The 22,511-nt window shown below is 39.0% G+C and overlaps 1 protein-coding gene across 7 annotated transcripts in view; it reads left to right on the top strand.

The window, feature by feature from the left end:
* Window positions 1-22,511, top strand: part of ZC3H12C (zinc finger CCCH-type containing 12C) — a 78,222-nt gene that overhangs the window by 16,913 nt on the left and 38,798 nt on the right. The window contains exons 2-4 of one of the 7 annotated variants that reach the window (XM_089775635.1): window positions 14,402-14,550; window positions 16,915-16,999; window positions 18,708-18,790. The exons of 2 other annotated variants lie outside the window; for them this stretch is intronic. The gene's annotated coding sequence lies outside the window, so the exon portion shown is untranslated. The remainder of the gene's footprint in view (window positions 1-14,401; window positions 14,551-16,914; window positions 17,000-18,707; window positions 18,791-22,511) is intronic. 4 more of the 7 variants (XM_089775632.1, XM_089775633.1, XM_089775631.1 and 1 more) reach the window with 4 other exon arrangements.

The following is a 22,511-nucleotide window of genomic DNA, read 5'->3' as shown; positions in this document are numbered from 1 at the left end:
AAATCTGAAATGGTGCTCCTGGTAAAGAGATGGACTTTGTTGCATGCTTTGGCTGTTTCACTTCAAGAGTGAAGGTAAATTTCAAAGTTGAAAGCCCCTTGTGGAGAATCTGTTGCTTGGAAGCTGTCTCTGAGGTAATTCCAGCCCAGGCTGGCAACTGCAATGGTATGACTTAGGTGGTGCCTCTGATAGGCAGGATCAAAGTCATTTAGGACTTCATAGGATCAAGTGTTGTGAGCAATTTTCCTTGCTTATCCTTAATAGGTGGGCTGACTATGGAATGATACTTACCACACACTTGCTTAGTAATTCTATATAGTTGTCCTTGTTCTCCTCGAGCCGCAGCACTTTCTGCCTCTTTTGCGAGGTCGTCGACAAAAGCACGGCGATCAGCACGTACCATTCTCTTAACTATCTTATTGGCCTCATTATACTGTTGTTTATAACGTTCTTGTAATCTTGCTGATCGAGTGCTAATCATCTGAGACTTCAATTTACGTCTCTCCTCTATAACTTTCCAAGTGTCTGGTTGGATCCATTGCTTAGATTTTCTCTTCTCCTTATAGCCCAAGCATTCTTCAGCACTCTGATGGTATGCAGTCTTTATATTATTATAGACTGTATTGATGTTACCAACATTACTTTCTGTAACTAAATCCTGCAGCACTTGAAATCTATTTTTTACTTGTGTGACAAAGCTGTATTTTATGCGTGGGTCCTGTAATTTTTGGATATCAAATCTTGGTTGTATATGGGGTTTGTTCCGTGCCTTCCGGAGTTTAAGTCTCACCATTGCAATTACCAATTGATGGTCACTTCCAGCATCAGCCCCACGTTTCACTCTCACATCCAGCAATGATCTCCTCCACATTCCATTAATGAGCAGATGATCTATCTGGTTTTTGTCTCTATCATTGGGCGAATACCATGTCAATTTATGGATGTCACGGTATGCGAACAAAGTACCTCCAACAACCAAGTTGTTGGTGTCACAGAACTCAACCAGCCTTTCTCCATTCTCATTCTTTATCCCACATCCATGTATTCCCATTGCACGCTTGTTGTTGGTGTTGTCACTCCCAACTTTTGCATTTAAATCACCCATGATAATCATCACGTCATGTCGAGGAGATGACTTGACTTCTATCTCTAGCTGCTCATAAAAGAGATCTTTCACTTCATCATCGCTGTCATTGGTTGGGCTATAGCATTGGATGATGGTCATATTTACATACTTCCCCTTCATTCTCACTTTCATCAATCTGCTGTTGACAGGTTTCCATTCTATCAGACACTTTTCAATTCCTTTTCTCAAAATGATGGCTACTCCTTCTTCATGCTGATTGTCCTCTCTTCCCGAATATAGAACTGTCTCCCCGGTTAATGTTGTCATTCTGCCAGATCCAGTCCATCTGTTCTCACTAATGCCCAAAATATGCAAGCTGTAACGACGCATCTCTGCTGTTACTTGCGCCAGCTTGCCTATCTGGTACATCGTACGAACATTCCAAAATCCTAACTTTGTCTTTGTTTTGGTGTTCAAAACCTCTATCATCCTGTCAGTGGCTTCCATAAAGTGGCTTCACCACTGACATTCACCCCTTGAGGAGACCCTAAGGATCCATCACACCTGTTCGTGAAAGTTTTCTTTGTTGCTGTTTCCGTAACCCCAACTGTTTCCTAGGACAGGGTGGTTAGCCCTGTGCCAAACCCCCAACCTGGAGGACCAGGGACCACACTTCGTCTGGTCTCTACCCTTCGACCTGTTGCGTTGGAGGAAGCGATATATGGTTTGAAGTCAAGACCGGAGTTCGTCAAGGTTGCGTAATGTTGCCACTGCTCTTCAATCTTGTTATTGACTGGGTGATGCGACGTACGACTGAGGAGGGGCATACCGGCATTAGATGGACGCTTTTCTCTTCACTTGAAGATCTGGATTTTGCCGACGACTTGGCACTTCTTTCTCACACTCATTGGCATATGCAAGATAAAACAGATAAATTAAATAAGTATAGTTCACAAGTTGGCCTTAAGATAAACCAGAAGAAGTAAGAAGTCATGACTCTGAACACTACAATACAAACCCCCATCAAGATCAATAACAACGATCTTCCTTTTACTGATAGATTTGTATATTTGGGTAGTATCATCACCCCAGATGGTGGAAGTAAGCAAGACATTCAGAATAGACTGAGTAAAGCACGAAATGCCTTTATTAGTATGAATAACATCTGGAAATCCTCAAAGTACAGCGTGCGCACCAAGCTGAAACTATATAACAGCTGTGTTCTCCCAGTGCTTCTCTATGGAGCAGAATGTTGGTGCATGATACAACGAGACCTTACTAAATTGTCTACATTCCATACCAAGAATCTTAGAAGAATAATCAGGATATTTTGGCCAAATAAAATTTCCAACGAAGACCTACTGTCTCAGTGTAAGCAAGAAGACATGGCCACTATAATTATGAAAAGACGCTGGTGATGGATAGGTCATGTGTTACGAAGAGAAGACGGATCTATTACGAAAATTGAACTCCACTGGAAACCAGATGGGAAGAGAAAGAGAGGAAGACCAAAAACAACCTGGCGCCGAACGGTAGAACAAGAATTAAAAGACCATCATCACACTTGGGGAATAGGCGCTTTGGCCTGCGACCGACAGAAGTGGAAGGACTTTGTTGCTGCCCTATGCGCCATTGGCGTAACGGGCAGTAAGTAAGTAAGTAGGATCAAGTGAGTACATTAATCTCACACACAAAATGTTGGTTTTTCTTTTGATAGAAAGATAAAAGCATTCTGTTAAGCATGATAGTTATACTCTGTACAGTTGTAGATGTTGGTTGATTACCAAATATTGTCACAAGGAAAGTTAATTACAGGCACTTCAGGTTTCCCATGTGCAGAAAGTATACAGATTGTTCATGTGATTCATTCTGAAAAAAGGAAAAGATCAGCACATCACATTCATCAGTGAAAGAATGTTTTCTAGAAAGTGGTGTTTGAAGTGTAAATTCTTAAGCAGTAAGGTCATTTAACATCTCTGACTTTCTTTAGTCAAATATATTCAGGCAATGCTTTGATACACATCTTTTTAGGTGATTTAGAAATACACAGGGAAGTTTGCTATACTGACATCTGTGAGAATAGTTACTCAGTAGATATCTGCATTAGTGTTTTTTTAAGTGTTAAAAACAACTGGTTAAAATATGGAAATCTAAATAAATATTCTTGTGGCGTGTAACAATGAGATGTTGTGTGCCACTTAGTTAATTTTTGTCCTTTGAGGGGACATATCAGTTTGAAACTTGATCAATTGGAAAAAAAAAAAAGTTAAAAGTTGTTGTACCTGCCTCTGAGTCCCACTGACAACTTTTGAATTTTACTGTAACGGTTTCCTTTTTTAAATAAATCTCTCTTGTCATTGTGGGAAAGTCTCATGCAAGCAGGGAACATTTCCTAAGGTCCTGTTCCTACAATTGGATCCTCACAGGACGACTTTAATGCCCACATGAAGACCTACTGAAGTCAAGAGAGCAATCAGGTGGGTACAGGAACCCATGCAAGTTCAGTTACAGGACCAAGATCTAAGTAACTAAATAGTGGAAATGGTGAAACCAATTATACACAGAGTGCAGAAAGTAAAGTAAAAGGAAGAACCGTTTTTCTCTAATCTCTTTCAGTGTTAGCAATTTTAGGCATTATTGCTATACATAGAAGGTAAGAATTTCAGACCACAATTTTTAAAGTTGACTGTATCCTTTGACTGTATCCTTTGATTCAGTTGAAATGAAAGCTCTGTTTCAAAGGTTATGTTCAGTTTCACTTTGATACAATTACCGTTACTTAGTGGTTTCATTGCAACATTTTGGATGAAAATCTGGCCCCATTGCAGTCACTGTGGGTATGTCTACACTGCCACCCTAGTTTGAACTAGGGTGGCTAATGTAGGTATTCGAACTTGCAAATGAAGCCCGGGATTTAAATATTCCGGGCTTCATTTGCATGTTTCCGGGCGAGCACCATTTTTAAATGCCCATAGTTCGAACTACCTGCCCGTGGCTACACGCGGCATGGACTAGGTAGTTCGAATTAAAGCTCCTAATTCGAACTATCGTTAAACCTCCTTGGTTTAACACATCTGTCTATCACAGCTGGAAATTAAATCTCCCACTGCAGTGTAAAGGTACCCATAGTTTTCAGTTGAGCTAGGTTTCACCATTTATTTAATTTATCTTATTTCAAGCAGTCAGATATTGCTTAGGACATGAGCAAAGCTCTGCCATTTTTTCCTGTCCTGGGCTACTCTTTGCATATCTGATATGTTGTTAAGTTCCCTACTTTTCCCCTGTGAGTGGCATTTGATAGAGATTTTTTTCATTCATACTCTTGTGCATATTCCTTTTGTTGTTGTGACCCATCTGGCAAGGGAGATTACAGGAATGTCCTGATTCTGATATGCACATTGTAGTTCAATACTGAATATCATGGTGGTAGTTAAGTGCAAGCTAAGGTCATAGTGGTCATTCATATTGTTGTGAAGTATCTGTACAGGTTCTATATAAGGCGTGTGTATAAAATACATATTTTGAAACTATTTAAAAGTTTATATCAAGGCAGAGTTGACAGACAGGTTTTCTGTCAGACAACAGATGTTTTATTCATCTATCTCTGTTGTTCACAGCAGGGGAGGAGAACCTTATCTTGGCTATACTTTAAAGACAAGGTTTGGGGACTGTTTTTGTTAGACTGTTTGTGGAGCAAAGAAGACACCTCCATCATCCTGCACTTATGCAGCTTATTTACATTCATCGTCACATGCCCAGTCTTGGTTGAAACACTGCAGAGGACATTTTGGGGTGAGATAAATTGCTTAATTTAACAGGTTAAACTCCATCTAAAGTTTAGTTTCTAGAAAACGTTTCATTTGTGTATGTAACATCTATTTCCATTATCATCACCCACTGTCTCTTGAATCTTTGATGATAACCTTGTTGTTTTCACTTATAACTGTAGTTCATGGTTGGGAATTAAATCAGGTGCTGGTGCTGTATTAAATCATACAAGCTGATGTGTACAATGTTGCCTTGTGGATAGCAGACCCGGCATTTCTGTGTATGTTCAGTGCACAAGGTACTAGACACTAAATGGGAACACTTCAAAGGAGGTCAGAGACAAGTGCATTGTCTAGCTAACAGGTTGGTGGTGTCAGGGAGCTGACAGCGGGGTAAGCAGGAGCATGTTTCCCTTTGCCCTCCCTCCAGTGAATAATAAGGTGACTCAGTCCTGGAGACCCCCAGAGCTATCACTGCTGCCCAGCAGAATATCTGCCATGGCAGACCCTCTGGCTTTGTTCTCAATACGTGTCCCTGTTGTTTTAATCTTTTTCTGGATATCTTTAGAGCTAAGGCATTGTAGAACTCTGACAATCTTTGCATTTGCTACAAATTATTCCGTACATTACCTAGGATTTCACTGAAGCATTTGCTTTTTGATGGCATTTATATTTTAGTATCCCTTTGGATTTTCAGTTTTCAGATTCCTATGCTAAGATATATAAATAAAATATGAGTTAAAATTTGTAGTTTTATCTTCAAATTGGTCATTTAAAAATTTACAAATCCTGTTTAAACTGGTGAATGAGTTGCCACCTTGCCAATGCACATTTCTTTCTGGATATCTCCATTCTATTGTACATTACTGCAAGATATGTGAATGAACTCCTTGTAATGTTTGAGTTTGGGAGCTATTGGGGTTTTCATTCATTTGTTTTTTCATAACTGATTATTAATCCTATCTTTCTGCAATGCCAGTTGTTTATCTGTCACTTAGAAGATATATATTATGCTGATTTCTAGTTTATTATTGTTGAACCAAGTGAAGCCTGTGTTCTATTGCTCTATATTTTTTTCATGTAATGAAATCAATGCCATTGCCAAACAGGGACAATATATGCTTGTTTGATGCAATTGTCTCTAAGAAATGATTTATTTAAGTCTATATAACTGTGCAGACTGCACCTTCATATAAAGCCTTGATGATGTTAATTATTTTTTTTGGCAGAACTTGAAGATGTTCCAGAGTGATTTGGGATGTAGGCTGTCAAACTATTTCTTAAAATTTTCTCACGGCAGAATGCTTCTTTAGAGATGGTTAGGCAGTTATTTAGACCCTGAGGTTTGGTCTACACTACAGCAGAAGGTTGAATTAAGATACGCAACTCCATCTTAAATCTCATTTCCACAGCATCCACACAGCAGGAAGTTGATGTTCCCATCCGCTTCTCTTACTACTGATGAGTAGCAGGAATACTGGCACCAGCAGGGGTACCCTTTGAGTTTGATATAGCAGGTCTTTAGCAGACCTGCTAAATCGAACTCCAGAAGATCGACTGTGGTAGTGATGGCTCTGCACATGGGCATAGCATTGTTCCTGCAATGAACAGCTTGCATGGTTAGGACCTAAACAAACATTCAAGGAAGCTATGTTTATACCCAAAAACAGTGAGGATAAATTATATTTATGTTGTTTTCTGATCTCATTAATACAAATATTATATTGCGCAACAGTTTGGGCATCTTAGTCTATCTCCACATTGCAATTAAAAACCCATGACTGGCCTATGCCAGATGTTTCAGTCTCCTTGGACTAGGCTGCAGATATGTTTAATTGCAGTGTTGACTTCCAGGCTCTGACTGCAACCTGAGCTCTAGGATCCTTCCACCTTACTGGGTCCTTGTAATGGGGTGGCAGGGGCCAGAAAGGCAAGCCCCGCACCCCGCACACGTGCGGAGGACGGCCCCGGTGCCATGGAAAACAAGAGGCTGTCGATCCTGCTTGGCGGCGGCCACCTGCGCAGGTGCTAGAGTTTCCCCAGCGGGCGCGCTGGAGGAGAGGAGGAAGAGCCGTGAAGCGCATGCACTGGTGTCGCAGGAAACAGGAGTCAGCTTTGAAAAGGGAGGCTTCACGCCTCAAAAGGAGTGGGAACCGGGACCGAGGCCAGAGAGGCGCCGGGGATTGTCTGCGCCAACCTATTTGGGCTTGCGGCCCTAGCAGTGGCACTGGCAAACTCGGGGGCGATGCGGGGGCCAGAACGCCCGGTGGATCCCAGGGCCAGGAGAGTCCGGCGGAAGGGCGGCACTGGCCCGCCCGGACTGGGTAAAAACAACCGCAGGACCCAGGGATTGGGAGAGCCAGATGGCGGACGGCCCGAGGAAAGGAAGCAGCGCAGGACGGGACCAAGGAGGACCCAAAGGCTGGTGAGTTGTGGCATTGACCCCCACCCCGAGGTCGAGAAGGGCGTCAGTGACGCCTGTTCTTAGGGTCCTGACCTGGGACCTGGAGAGAGGGTGGGCCCAGGTCCCCTTTCCACCGCGGCCGGTGCCGGAGCGTTGCTAGCCACTAAGAGGGGAGAAAGGACTTACAGACCTGAGGAAAGAGGACCTAGACGGCGGGCCGACCCAGGTCAGGGAAGGACCCATAACAGTCCTAAACCCTGAGCTCAAGGTCAAGCTCGGCAGTGTACACCACAGTTAAACAACCCCATAGCCCTGGCTCTGTGAGCATGAGTCACCAGGCATAGGCCAGCCATGGGTTTCTTAATTGCAGATATACCCATTGATCACAAAGATTTAGTGTACCATGATAGGTCTTTCCTGGAACCCAATGGTCACTTAATATTTGTGGATTCTTTCATACTGATGGCCTACAGTGATACATATCCATGTCTTACTAAGTTACATGCGTAGAAATGGATGAGTCTTCTCTCCAGAGCAAAAATATTCCTTTCTACTTTGTTTTAATTCAAACTATGGATTTTGTAGGCGCTTAAAATCCTTTAATATGTTTACCACAAGTAAAAGAAATGTCTCTGAATTTAGGAATAAGCAGCTGAAATTATTTAGATGACATTTTGAAGAAAGACTGACTGGCCTAGAGAGGGTAAATTGACTGTTCCTTGTGAATCTTGCTGCATTAGCCAATGTAAGAATCAGAATATTTAGAACTGATAGTTCTGGTATTGCAGTTTTTATAAGAATTGTGTGTTTTTTTTTCTTACAAATAGTTTGGAAATTACAATTTCACTTCCTCTTTGCATAGGGAAAATTAGTGCTTATCTTTGTCACAGAATTGGGTAGTTAGTGGTTACCTTGAAATAATTATTTTTGTTTTTCATCAGAAAAAAGTCATGCCTATTATGATTAGAGTTCATAAAAAAAATTTCCTAAAAAATTGAGTCACCTATATAACTGTCATTTTAGTGCAAAGAAAATTTTTACTGTTACAAATCATAAAATAATTCAAATTAGTTACGAAAAGAGTAATGGAAGCTTTAAGAATTTCTGATTAAAATGTATTATGTATGGTAGTTATTGAATAAAATGAATAATGTTTGAAGTTGAAATCCTACAAATTTAAAACTGTTTTTACTTCCTTTTTGCAAGTACATTAATAAAAAATTCTATTACATATATTTAATTTATTGAACTTTCCTATAAGTGTAATCTATGCAAAATCACTTTTCTTGGTCAAGAACAGGCCTCACCTGATAGCTTTGAATATTTTGCACCTATTCAGGTATTGATTAGTGACCAACAAACACTTTAGCAGATTGCTAAATAGAAGAACTAGAGGACACCAAATGAAATTAATGGGTAGCAGGTTTAGAACTAATAAAAGAAAGTTCTTCTTCACACAGCGTGTAGTCAATCGGAACTCCTTGCCAGAGGAGGCTGTGAAGGCTAGGACTATAACAGAGTTTAAAGAGAAGCTAGATAATTTCATGGAGGTTAGGTCCATAAAAGGCTATTAGCTAGGGGATAGAAGTGGTGTCCCTGGCCTCTGTTTGTAAGAGGCTGGAGAAGGATGGCAGGAGACGAATCGCTGAGCATGGTCTTCAGTCCACCCTCTCTGGTGCTGGTCACTGTCGGCAGACAGGCTACTGGGCTAGATGGACCTTTGGTCTGACCCAGTACGTCCATTCTTATGTTCTTATGCCAACTCCTAATTTTAGGAATTAAAGGTCCTTTTCTGACGCTGCCATGTGCAGCGTAAAATACAGTAAACTTCCGATAATCCGGCACCTTTAGGACCGAGGGGGTGCTGGATTATCAGATATGCCGGACTATCGGAAGGGGGGGCTATGAGGTGTCTGGGGTGGATTGGGGTGATGCGCCTCTCGGAGCTGCGGGACCAACCTGGCAGCACCCCAGCTGCTCTGCCCCAGACTTCCCCAAGTCAGCTGCTGCTGAAACTGACCAGCGGCTGATTCAGGGAAGCCTGGGGCAGAGCTGCTCTGCCCCCAGCTTCCCCGAGTCAGCTGCTGGTCAGTTTCAGCAGTGGCTGAACCGGGGAAGCCGGGGCAGAGCAGCTCCAATTGTCCAGCTGCCCGGAGCATTTCCGGGTTCCAGATGGTGCCGGACCATCAAGAGTGCCGGGCCATTGGGTGCCAGACCACTGCAGTTTTACTGTATATAGATATTTTTGTAATGCAACAATAGTCAGAATTGTCTGAAGTATGAATGCTAATAAAAATCTTATTGCTTGTCTCTCTTTATGTGTATGACATATACTCAACTTTTCTTAGAAAATGTATTCTTGCAGAAACAGAATTGTATTTTTGTTTATTACACTGACTTTGGTACAGGATTGTGCAACAAAAGGAAACAACGTTGGGATAAATCAAATTGTTTCTAGTATTTTGCTACAGCAATGCTTTTGGCAGGTTAAAATTACTGGAGGACTGTGACTTCTGTGCATTTTGAATTAGGATAATTCCATTTTAAGTAAGCTTTTGTTTTCAGCATGTTTTGAAATAACCAGCATTTTGCTAGAACTAGAAGTTTGTGCTGGACATTTTCTATAGTACTGATGTATCCTGATAAGTGATAACTTCACCTATTTGGTCATTCTGATACTGTTTGGCTGTGTCTAGACTGGCATGATTTTCCGCAAATGCTTTTAACTGAAAAGTTTTTCCGTTAAAAGCATTTTCGGAAAAGAGCATCTAGATTGGCACGAATGCTTTTGCGCAAAAGCATCTGTGGCCAATATAGACGGTTTTGCGCAAAAAAGCCCTGATCGCTATTTTTGCCATCGGGGCTTTTTTGCGCAAAACAGTTCCGAGTTGTCTACACTGGCCCTTTTGCACAAAAGCATTTGTGCAAGAGGGCTTTTTCCCTAGCGGGAGCATCATTGTATTTATGCAAGAACACTGACGATCATACATTAGATCCGTGGTCCCCAACACGGTGCCCGCGGGCGCATTTCAATGCGCCCGCCAGGTGCTCAGGGCTGGCCTGGCCCCAGGCACATGGCGCATGGGCGCTTGCGGGGGGAGCGCGCTTGGCGGGGGGAGCGTCGGGCGTGCGGCACTTGGTGGGGGCGGGCGCCTTGGAGGGGGCCCCGCCCCCGGGCGCGCAGCAAGGGGGGGGGCCCGCCCCCGGGCTCCCAGCGGGCAAACGGCCACGCCCCCTGGCGCCCGACAACCTCAAAAGGTTGGGGACCACTGCATTAGATCGTCCGTGTTCTTGCGCAAATTCAAGTGGCCAGTGTAGACAGCTGGCAAGTTTTTGTGCAAAAGCTGTTGCTTTTGTGCAAAAACTTGCCAGTCTACACTCAGCCTTTAAGTTTTCCAAGCTGCTCCAGCTCCCCCTCTATGTATCATTTTCATCTTACCACACAGTTTCTTCTCCCTCCCCTGGCTGTGTTTCCTCCAGGACTCTGTAGTATTCTCCCCCTTATCTTTTTGTGTGCTACTCTGAAATCTCCTTTCATCCTGATGTTCTCCAAAGTTAGTCAGGGCTAGGTTGTTTGTAACTATCTTATGTTTTTTGTGTGATAGTGTAATTGTTTAAATAAAGTAGTTCTAGGACTTAATTGTGAGCTTTGATACAATTTCTGGTCTTTGTAAAGAGCAAAAAAATAGAATCACTGGCCTCTCCAGATGGGCAAGATGCTAGAAGTCTGAGGAACCACTATGCATGCTGCATTTCAATGACTAGCTATACTCAATTAATTTTCCATATTGTATTTTAAATATAGCAGTGGGAAGTGGTTAGCCCGGTCAGTTTGCTGTATCTGAAGGTTTTAGTAGCAGAAGTAGAGCTTTCTTTGTTCTTCTGCTGTGTGTACTTTCTAGTAATGCCATTATAGCCTGTCACAGATGTGACACAGATCTTCATTGTTTCCTGCTAAGGTTTCTTTGTTGCCCTTGTTGTTCCCAGTAGGAAATCTAATGTACTGATTAAAATCCTAATATGAATGTCCTTATGTCAGTGTGAGTATGATTTGATAAAATGGTTCTGACATCTCTTAAATCTTGAGAATTTCCAATTTATTTTAAGAAAGTTTTGAGAAAATTATTCAGGAGAGAAAATTGTCGAGACTGGTTTGAAAAATTAGTTTACACTGGCTTACTCAAAATACAGGCCATGTCTACACTGTGTTCTTTTTCCAGAAAAAGATATGCAAATTGTGAATCACAATTTGTTTACCTTTTTCCACTCTTTTGGGGGGGGGGAAGAGGCTTTTCTGACATTTAGTCTGTCTACATGGGGCCAAATGTAGGGAAAACTTCCTCTTTTGGAAGATCCCTTATTCCTCATAAAATGAGGAATACAAGGTTTCCGAAAAAAACACACCCGCTTTTTTGGAAACTGTTCCGAAAAAAGTATGCATTCCCTGGACGTGGCAGAGTTTTTCAGGGATACCAGAGGTAGCCCAGAAAAACTCTGTAGTGTAGACATAGTCTCAGCCTACAGGTCTATTTGATATCCTCTTAAAAACCTAATTTGGTCTTGATCGTTCTCAAAGTTGCACAATGCTATTTTCCAGTAATGTGGAATCTGACGTGGAGATGAAGCAAAAGTTACTTAAAGTAGTTGCCTTTGTTTCAAAAAGGCATGGGATTGGGAAAGGTTTTTTTATGCACAAAAATAGTGAAGGGGTGACTTCTGATACTTTAAATATTAGGTTAATATTGAAGTTGGGTCATCCACCTGCACTAATCTGCATTGTGTGTGTAGAACAATAAATCTTACATCATACCTGCACTTTGATTAAATCTTATGTTCCTTTTGCCAAAATGAGCATTTATGCCACCATGTACATATAGGGTCTGTTGCATCTCTGACAGTGATAGAACTAATGGCTAGCAAAGTGACGCTGCTTGCATTTAAGGTCAGTGCCTATGACTAGGTAAACCAGACTTGCTCCTGTTTCTTCTACAGATGTTTTAATATGCTTAACATTATCCAATACCAGCAACTGAGGTAGTCTAAATACCACAGCAGGGACTGATTAGCTTTTTCAGATCACTGCCTTCATTTGCTATTTGCAAAGAAGCTTAATCCAGTGCTGGAGACCAGGTTTCCTGCTGTGCATTTCGGTAGCTTTCTCTCATTCTTTGTGTTCACAGTGGCAGGAATTAGTGAGAAGGTTTCTCCTACCTCAGAATTATAAACTTCAAAACAGTAATGATAGTGGGTGTTTAATGGACAGTGTGAAGAGATTGTGGGATTTTTGGTTTGCAGTTTTGTAAATTCATCTGCTGCTGTTCCCAGAAGGTTTAGGTGCAGAAATGCGTACAGTGTTCAATTTTGCACTTGATAATACTTGGTTTATATCCTTAAAGCTGGGCATCTGGTAAACTTTTTTCTTATAGTGTGAGGCTGTGTGGATTCATTTGTTTTCCTGAAACAATTTAAACTTCAAATACAACTTGCATAAATAAATTAACTATACTAACAAGAGCATATTTATATTATGGGATCTCTATCAACCACAGCAAGTGGCCTCAAATAGATTTCCTCTGCCTGTGAGAATGGACAAACAGATGCTTCTGCTTGATTTTTCAGTATTGCTTATCTGTGCATTGAATAGAACTGAAAGTTGTTTAATATACTAGTGTCTGAGCCTTAAAAGCTGGTTTCCCCCCAGCACCATCTCTGGGGGGGGGGAAGGAGGGGCAGGAAAGGCAGAGGCATAGTGTGGGGACCAGGTACAAGCTGGAAATCTGCTGATTCCTAGTTCATGCCCGGTCCCCCCAATATGCTTCTGCCTTTTAAATGTATTAAGAGCCTAGCAGCTCTTAATACATTTAAAAGGCAGAGCTGCAGCAGAGTTAGCTCCCAGGGATGGGAGTTAACCCCACTAGGCTCTGCAGTTTCCCCCCATATATATTAATTGAGTAGTCGATGACTGGTTTAATGTAATTAAACATCCCTACTTTGTACATATTTTTGGCCTTTCTGACAATAACTAGAGGTCCAAGATGGTCAGTTTGGGGTGTGTGCAGAAAGGTTTCCTTTGCCTCCAAGGTAGCATGTAGCTGTTGTCGTGTTGCTAAATGCAGTAAATTGTAGGTCCTTTAATATACATTTGTTTAGGACGTTTTCTTTTAGCTTAGAAACATTCTGTCTCCACAAGAAGGAAGAAAAATTCTAAAACCTACTTTCCTACTGACTTTTTCCAAAACATTTATTTATATATTTCATCATCTGTACAAACTATAGGAAACCAGGGAGATTTCTGCTTCAAGTGTAAATCTGTAGAGCAATTTTTTTTTCTTACAAACACATGAACATTGGTGATTGCAATAAGTAAATTTATTATTGTGGTGGTGCTATCACAGTCCCTCTTTCCTTTCTGTAAGTTTATTAATGTTCTAATGTCATTAGTTAGAAAAAATCCCACATTTGAAAATTAGAATTTATATTTTTACAGTTTAATCATTTATCAAAAGTTTTTCCACTGAAATACTTTAAACATTGTATTCGGTTTTATTTGTGCATAAGAAGTTCTTTAGGCTTACTGGTTCATAAATAAAAGTAAAGTTTCAGGAAATTCATAGAGTGCTTTTGAATATATTTACGTATTTGAATGTATTTATATTGGCTCCTTAGCAGACCTCCTGTTGCAATAGATCAATGATGATTTATTTTACTAACAGGAAAATGAGAATATACACAATCACTGCTGTGACTTTCCCAGCAACAACTACAAATTTTTGTAATAGACTACGCTATATCCTTTAGGTTTTGGTTTTTATAGAAACTTATAATTTTTACTACTTAAAAATTATTCCTTTCTTTGTTTCATGCATTAGAAACAATGAGGAAAAGCTGAAGTCTGCCCAAGCCAGGTGTTTCTTGTTGGCAGCCTGCTCCCTAATGACTCTGGCGCTCATACAGCAGCTGCCTGCTAGTCTCCTTTGTATGGGCTATTGTTACTGCACACCCCTCCTTAATACACATGCTGCCTGGGGCAGACCCTGAGAATGACATCAACTTGCTTATCTTAGAAACCTACAAACCTGATGCAGGGTGGGGAGGTTGCCTTGCATCTGCCTGGTCAACTAATTGTAAATTCTCTGGCCTATGATTGGCTGTTGTTCCACTCAGTAATAGGTTAAGCAAAGACACTGCCATTCCATCTGTTCAACCATTCATTGTTCTGCTTGCTTGCCTGGAAGTCTGCAGCTGAAATTGTGTTAAGGAGTTGCTTCTGGAACTGCTACAAGAAACCACTGTCTCTGTGTATTCCAGCTAATGTAAGTATTTGGATTACTCTCTGCAGGGATTGAAAAGTTTCACCATTCTCACACTTCCATATGTCAGTTTGCATTCTAAACAAAATAAATAGCCATACACATCACAAAATTTCCAAATTTGGGGTGTCTGGGGAAAAAAAGAATTGACATCTGAAAAATAATTGCATGAAGGGGGGATATTTAATTTGATACATTCTGGAAGGAACTTAAAGGAGCATCAATAATGTATTGCTAGGGTTGGAAATGACAGAACTCTTCAGCACTCTAGATTTGAGTAACTTGAGCTTGAGTTTCTATGTTTTATCACATGCAAATATGCTATAGTCATTTTTCTTTTGGCAAAAAGTATTTTGTGAATTTGCCCATTTTACTAAATTATGGTGAAATTTTAAACATTTTGCTGAGGAACATAACTTTGGGACAATGTCTGGATTTAAAAGGAAGGATATAACATTAGTTCTTTGGGGCTACTCTCAGGTGGTAACCTGATCAAGTCAAAGCCTCTGTGATTTCAAAGTAATTTTTAGGTTTTATAAAATTAGCCAACACAGTTTTATGGACTTTTTAATCTATTTTGTTTTATATTTTGGGTTCAGATATTAGGTTGAAGAATACATACAATGTACACTCCATGAACCAGTGTGCTCCAAGGATTCTCTAAAGAAAAAACACTACAAAGACCTTCATATACCAGTTGGGAGGGGGAAAGGGCACATAAAAGGGTTAAAAAGAGGTTTGCATTTCTACCACATGCCCTATTGTGTGAACATATGCATAAGTCTATTGAAAGTTTTCCGAAGATGGGCAGGCCACCAGTTGCTGGTCTCCTGCAGTTCTAGTAGACATCTGTTGCCCCAGAGCATTAACCAATCTGTTCAATGGGACATCCTTCCTTTGTTAGATAGAGTGATGCAGACAACAGTACTCCCTGAAATACAATGGTAATTAAACATACAGAAACTACTGCGGGAGGTATTTATTACATATTCATTATTTTATTTGCATTGTTGCAATATCTTTGCCATTTGGGAAACTAGGACATTTGTTTCTATATTGGTAGTCTGTGTAAAGTTGTGGGTTTTTTAAAACAAGCTGTGGATTAAATATTTACTGCTTGCTGTAGAAGATCTAGGAATAATTTAAATATTGTGTTTAAAAACAATCACTCTAGTTCATTGTTGCAGGATTTGTCTTTAAAAACTTGGGAGCTCTTTTAAGAACACAAGCAATTACTATTATAAAAAATGTGTCACATCACACTATTTCATTACTTGCTTTTTCTGCCATGTAAATTTACTTTAAACCACTCTTACGAATTTCAGCTGAAATTGGACAACTTTCATAATATTAAAAGTTTAGATGATCTATTTGCACTTGACCTCTTGAACAATATAAATGTCTAGTTCAAAATAAATTAATGTTAGTAGTTAGAAAATAGTTGTGCTACTGAATTTGAAGAACAGTAGATGGAAAAAGGATGCAATTCTGTAACAATGGCATCGTATTCCTCAATAGTGTTAAATATAAATCTCTGACTTAACAAATGTTTGATAAATGTGTGTTTGGTGATTATAGTAATCCTGTAGTAATGGAGCCTGTCTAAAATATGAAGCTGCATTTGGTTTTATAGCTTTGGGGTGGAGGGGCATGGTTTGCTATCTTTATGGTATAAAGAGTGTAAGTACATATAGTTCATAAATTTAGAATCCTTTTTTTATTCAGTGTAATGATTGGATCATTTACCACACAATAGCTACTGGAGATTATCTATTTTATATTTCAAATTTTTATAAATTAAAAAACTATTAGCTGTTATATTGAAAGTATATAAAATTAAGAATATAATTTAGTTAATAGGTATATATCTTTGGCCACTCATTTGTGTTGATACACTTTTTATTGTTATTTATTATATATGCACACATGTATAAGGCACTCAAAATAGTGCATGGCAGATATTCCCATCTAGATTATGTGGTTGGTATCTATAAAGTTATTTTAGAAAACCATGTTCTCAGTATAAGAGTTTTATTGTAAATAAAGGACACGCAGAGAGCTTTTACATTTTTGTTACTGTTTGAACAAATTCATTCTCTTCAGTTCTTGTAGGCTTCATTATGTTGTCAACAGGTGTATTAATTTTACTGAAATAATCAAAAATAATGTAAGTTAGCGTGCACAGGCAGAGTTACTGGCATTCCTCTCTTGACTCTCTAGCTCAAAGTAAAATAATAAATTCGAGTAGTATTTAATTGTGATCTTTAATTTTCATAGTTCTAATCAATGCTGCATAGACTGTACTGGAAGCTCCCAGTACAAAGTCCTAAGGAGGTATTGCAGCAATTTATTTGCTGTCTATTACAGATGCTGAAGAATTTGTCTAAAGACGCATAGAACTTATATGCAAGCCTGACAGTAGGAGTAGTATGCTGCTTATGCAAACTTAAAGGTAGTATTTCAAAATCCTTATTCTTTGTGATTGTAATGGACTTTTTAAATTAAACCAATAGTTAAAATATCAATAGTATGCCTAGTCATTTAAATTCTATTTGTGTTGGCTTTAAAAGCTTCAACTGCTATAGTATCTCTCTAAATAATCTTTGCAGAAGAGGTTACTCACACAAAGCAATAACTGAGGTTCTTTGAGATGTCATTGTGAAAGAATATGATGTTTATAGTTATTATAAAATTTTAATGAGAAACAATTAGAATATGACAGCCAGAAATAACTGTATGTGAATTTTAACCAATTTAAATGCATCTCAAGATACTGTCCAAAAGAAAAGTATTTCTTTTAGTTCACTGCTAAAATGGCATTTCGCAGTACATGAATTTGGGCAGTGACCCATTATCTTGGTGTATTCTATTAGGGCAATACATGAGCTGACCCAACTTTTCAGTCCAGCTTAAAAATGTTGCCCATTAAATATACTTCCTCCAGTCAGAGCAGATTGTGGGGTTTATGGAACAATGATGTCGGAGCGTCCAGATTGGTTTGGCAGCTGCATTGTTCTCAGAGGGTAAACCAGACGCACTTAAGTCCCAGTCTTTTTCATAGGCTTTTGTTCATACCAAATTATTCCTTCACTGTGCTAGCATTCATGATGGCATGTTAAAGGAGTGCTTCCTAGCAACTAAAGACTGGTTGCTAGGCAGCATAGCTTCCAATAGGTTTTTCTTGTTTAAGATACTTTTCGGTGTCAGTTCTATGAAGGCCACAGTGCCAGTTTTTAACTGTATCCTTTTATTGAGATACTGTTGTGATTTGTTACTGGCACTAGGCTATCCAGTGTATTACAGTAGTTAATAAATCACCAAGTGTAAAGGTTCATTTCCTAAATTCCCTTTGTATTTAATCTGTAGTATTGCTTGAACTCATAAAGATCCTTATAAAGAAAATGAACGTTGACTCATAAGAGATAGTATCACAGCCTTTTAACTAAATCAGGTCTCTACTGAAAAATGTATTATTTTAACCTTTGCCAGTATAAACTAGATTAAACTGTTTTGAAACATTTTCTTTGGCTTCAAACCAAAAATGGTAAGTTATCAAGTAGGACTTTTTTTTTTTTTTTTAAAGTAAATACAGCTATTTTCTAAATACTGCTGTGGAGATATCCTAACAGTGCATTTACAATCTTATATTAAATCATTAATGGCATTTTCACTTAGCTCACATTTGTCTTGAGAGAAGTCTTCATGAGTTCTCATATATATACACTGCATACTTTATTTTTCCATTAAATGGAAATAGACTATGCAAGTGACTCATTACTTTTAAATACAGTATATACTATTTGTTTATGGGGATGGGGATTATTTATTCACATGGAAGAAATTTTGTATCTTGGGTAAATTTTAACTATGAATAATTAATAGAGTGGAGAAAATGGGGTTACTTTTGATACAATGATTTATTTCTGTGTGACTTCAATAATCTGGTTTGTGGCTACCCTATACATGACATTCAAGCACTGCCTTTTGTATGTGTGTATTGCTTAATTTTTGCCCTACATGAACTAGAAGAGCTGTTGTTAATTTTCTGTTTCACCTTTATCAAATACCTGTTGTTATTTTAGTGTTAGTCCTGTAACATGAGCAATGCAGCCCACTTTTAACAATGAGAAAGAAATAGGTATTTTACTTTTTAATAATAGGAACAGTTCTGCTTCATGCCAGAATTCTCATTGAAGAGAACCAGTAAAGGAAGTAATAGGTCCTTTTTCAACAAATTATTAAGGTAACTTTTTGGAAGAAATGATATTTGAAAAAATGTTAAATTACAACAATCTGAACTTCTCCAGTAAACTTGGGTGGGTGGAGCTTTTATGAGGCACAGAAAATTATAACTTGCTTTATACCATATACTTTCCCATCTCTACATTTAGGTGCTGATTCAGTGATGTACTTATGCACATGCCTAAGCTTAAGCAAATGACTAGTACTGTTGTTGAAATTAATATTTAAGTGCTTTACTGGATTGCTTTCATTTACTTCAGTAAACGTTGCATCATCCCATAGTTATTACAAGTCTTGAACTTCTGACTAAAACAAAACTACTTTGAGAATTTTCAAAGTGGTTCTTGATTTGGCTTGGACTTTATAAAGCAATTTAGAAATGTGTAGGGATGATTACCTGTCTGAACAAATACTCTTGTTTCATAGGACCCATTTCTCTAAAATTAACCCATTTTCATAAAATTGCTTTGTGACTGAGACACCCCTTCGTGACCACCACTTGATGGGCTGAAATACCACTGAGCCTACCTTCCTGTACTCCTGGGCACTCGATAACTCTGTCCTGCTGAGCCAAGCTCTTTGGCCTCCTCCCTCACTGAAAGGGGTAGGATCGCAACCCTTTGCAGTATAATAATGATACGGAGTCCATATCAGCTCTTGGAATGCTCAGCCAAAAGAACTTGCCTCTGCATCTAAGTGCAGAGCCTCAATGGGACCTGTACCCTAAATAAATTCATTTTACTCTGTATAAAGTTTTATACAAGTTAAGATCATGTTTGGCTTCTTTCTCACGGTAAAGAGAGAGATGCACAGATTCCTCCCACACCCCATCCCACCCCCATAACAATTTCTTACATTGGATTTATTTATAAATAAGAGATTTTATTAAGTATGAAATGTAGTATTTAAGCAATCATAATAGATAGCAGACAGAACAATGTAGGTTATTAAACAGAATATACAAGCTAAACTTAATACACTAAGAAACTGGTTACATATAATATCTCACCCTTAGAGTTACTCTGATTGAAGAGCTTCAAAAAGATTTCACCAAGCCAAGTGATTGGGCAACAAAATGGCAAATGAAATGTAATGATGATAAATGTCAAGTAATGCACATTGAAAAAAATAATCCCAACTATACATGCAATATGATGGGGACTAATTTAGCTACAACTACTCGAGAGAGATCTTGGAGTCATTGTGGATAGTTGTCTGAAAATATCCACTCAATGTGCAGTGGCAGTCAAAAAAGCAAATAAAATATTAGGAATTATTAAAAATGTGGAGGCAGGAAAAGGGAATAAGGGAATTTGTGTGCAGCCATCTTGGTCTTGTTAACAAGAGAGCAAGAGTCAGGCTAAGTCTGTGGCCTGACAACGCGAGATTTGTAATTAGACGCTGCCTTCGCCTCTCGCCTCTATACGGAGATAAGGATAGAATGCTGACTCTGGTAGGGACCTTGAGATAAGGAGCATCTGGGTGGAACTAAATAACTGTTAGCCATTGGTGTTTGTAATGGGAAGGAGACTAATTGTTATTGTTATTATATTTAATAGACAGTATATAAACTGCTTCATAATTGCTTGCATTCGAAGATCTGCCTCGGTGGGGGGGGGGGACTCCCCCCCTGTCCGAACCAGTTTTTCCCTTGCTGCAGCTCGTAATAAAACTGCCTCTGGCTACTTGTTGCTTACAAACTCAGAGTGAGGACAATGTTTTCTTCCACAAAAAAGAGATGGAGAACAAGACACTGAATATCTTATTGCCTCTATGTAAGAACTAGGGGTCACCATGGTATGCCCACATCTTGAATACTGTGTAAGATGTGGTCGTCTCATCTCAAAAAAGATATATTTGCATTAAGTTCCTTGAGTTCTAGTAATGGCCCTCACTTAGTATGGCTAGATTAGCAACACTGGTTTATACTTCCTATTTCTAATTTCAAATACAGAAATGATGCAGGCATACAAATGGAAAGTCCTGTTTGGTAGATTATAACGTTCCAGTGATACCTTACATGAGGTATTTTGCATAAAGCATATTCCATTTATGCCATTTATATTCATAAGCATATTTTTATAACACATATGGAATGTCCCGTGACAAGCTTCTTAAGCATATTTGCCTAATTAGTGAAATATACTGGGGGGGGGGGGGGGGGGGGGAGGGGGAGCCAAGGACCTACAGACCAGTTAGCTTAACTTTGATATCTGTAAAGTTAGAAATTATTAAACAATTTATAAGCACCTAGAGAATATTTAGTTTATATGTGATAACCAACATGGATTTGTCAAGGATAAATCATGCCAAACCAACCTAATTTCCTTCTTTTGACGGCATTACTGGCCAAGTGCATAGAAAAGAAGCTATAGACTTTATAAATCTTGATTTTTAGTAAGACTTTAACACATTTCCACATAACAGATTTATAAGCAAATTGGGAAAATGTGGTCAATATAAAATGACAATAGGGTGGCTACAATACTGGATGTAAGACAGTAATCAGAGCAATTGTTTGCTGTCAAATGGAGGGGAGGTGGGAGAGTATCTAGTGGGATTTCATGGGAGTCTTTCCTGGCTCTAATACAATTCAGTATTCTCATTAATGTTTTGATGGTGGAGTGGAAGGAATAATTATCTATCTACAAGCTATGTAACACCAAGATGGAAGGTGTTGCTAGCACGTTGGAATTAGAATTAGAATTCAAAATGACCTTGACAAATTGGAGAATTCGTCTGAAAGCAACATGCTAAATTCAAGTAGAAACAAATGCTAAGTACTACACTTAAGGAAAAATTAAATGCACAACTATAAGATGGGGAATAACTCAATACTATAATACTTCAGAAGAGGATTTGGGAATTACAGTGAATCACAAATTGAATGAGAGCCAACAATGAGAAGCAGTTGCAAAAAAAAAAAAGGAAATGTCATTCTGGTGTGTATTAAAAGGAGTGCTTGTACATAAAACGTTGAAATTATTACGCCACTTCCCTTGGCACGGTGAGGTCTCAGTTAGAGTATTGTGTCCAGTTCTAGGCACCACACTGAAGAAAGATGTGGACACATTACAGTGAGTTCAAAGGAAAACAACTAAAATTATTTTTTTTAAATTGAAAAACAACGTATGAGGAGAGGTTAAAAAAATTGGTTATGTTAATGTTGAGAAAAGAAGACTGAGAAAGGATCTTGATAAGTGATCAAAGATATTGAAAGATGTCATAAAGACAATGGTGGTCAATTGTTCTCCATGTCCACTGAAGGTAGGGCAAGAAATAATGGGCTTGATCTGAAGCAAATGAGATTTGTTATTAAGGAAATCTTTCTAATTATAAGGGTAGTTAAATTCTAGAATAGGCTTCCAATGGAGGTGGTGGAATCCCTGTCATTGGGGACTTTTAAGAAGAGGTCAGACAAATACCAGAGGATGGTGTAGATGTTCTTGGCTCTGCCTTAGTGAAGGAGGCTAGACTAGATGACTTTCTTAGGTTCCTTCCAATCCTGTCTTTATATGATTGTGATAATATGGTTTATAGCTACATTTCTTATTCATTACACTATTTAGTAATATTATATTTGAGGGTGTGTCCACACTGGAAAATAAACACACAGAAGCCCATCTCAGACCTCAAGTCATCTGCCTTGGGCCCACAGTATGGGGATAAAAATAATATAGATACTCCTGCATAGACTGGATCATGAACTCTGAGATCCATTC

Source organism: Pelodiscus sinensis, chromosome 1 (assembly GCF_052426305.1).
Source record: "Pelodiscus sinensis isolate ZL-2025 chromosome 1, ASM5242630v1, whole genome shotgun sequence".
NCBI classification, from domain to species: Eukaryota; Metazoa; Chordata; order Testudines; family Trionychidae; genus Pelodiscus; species Pelodiscus sinensis.
Note: the sequence above shows the minus strand (reverse complement) of the source record. Positions and strands in the feature narration are given on the sequence as shown.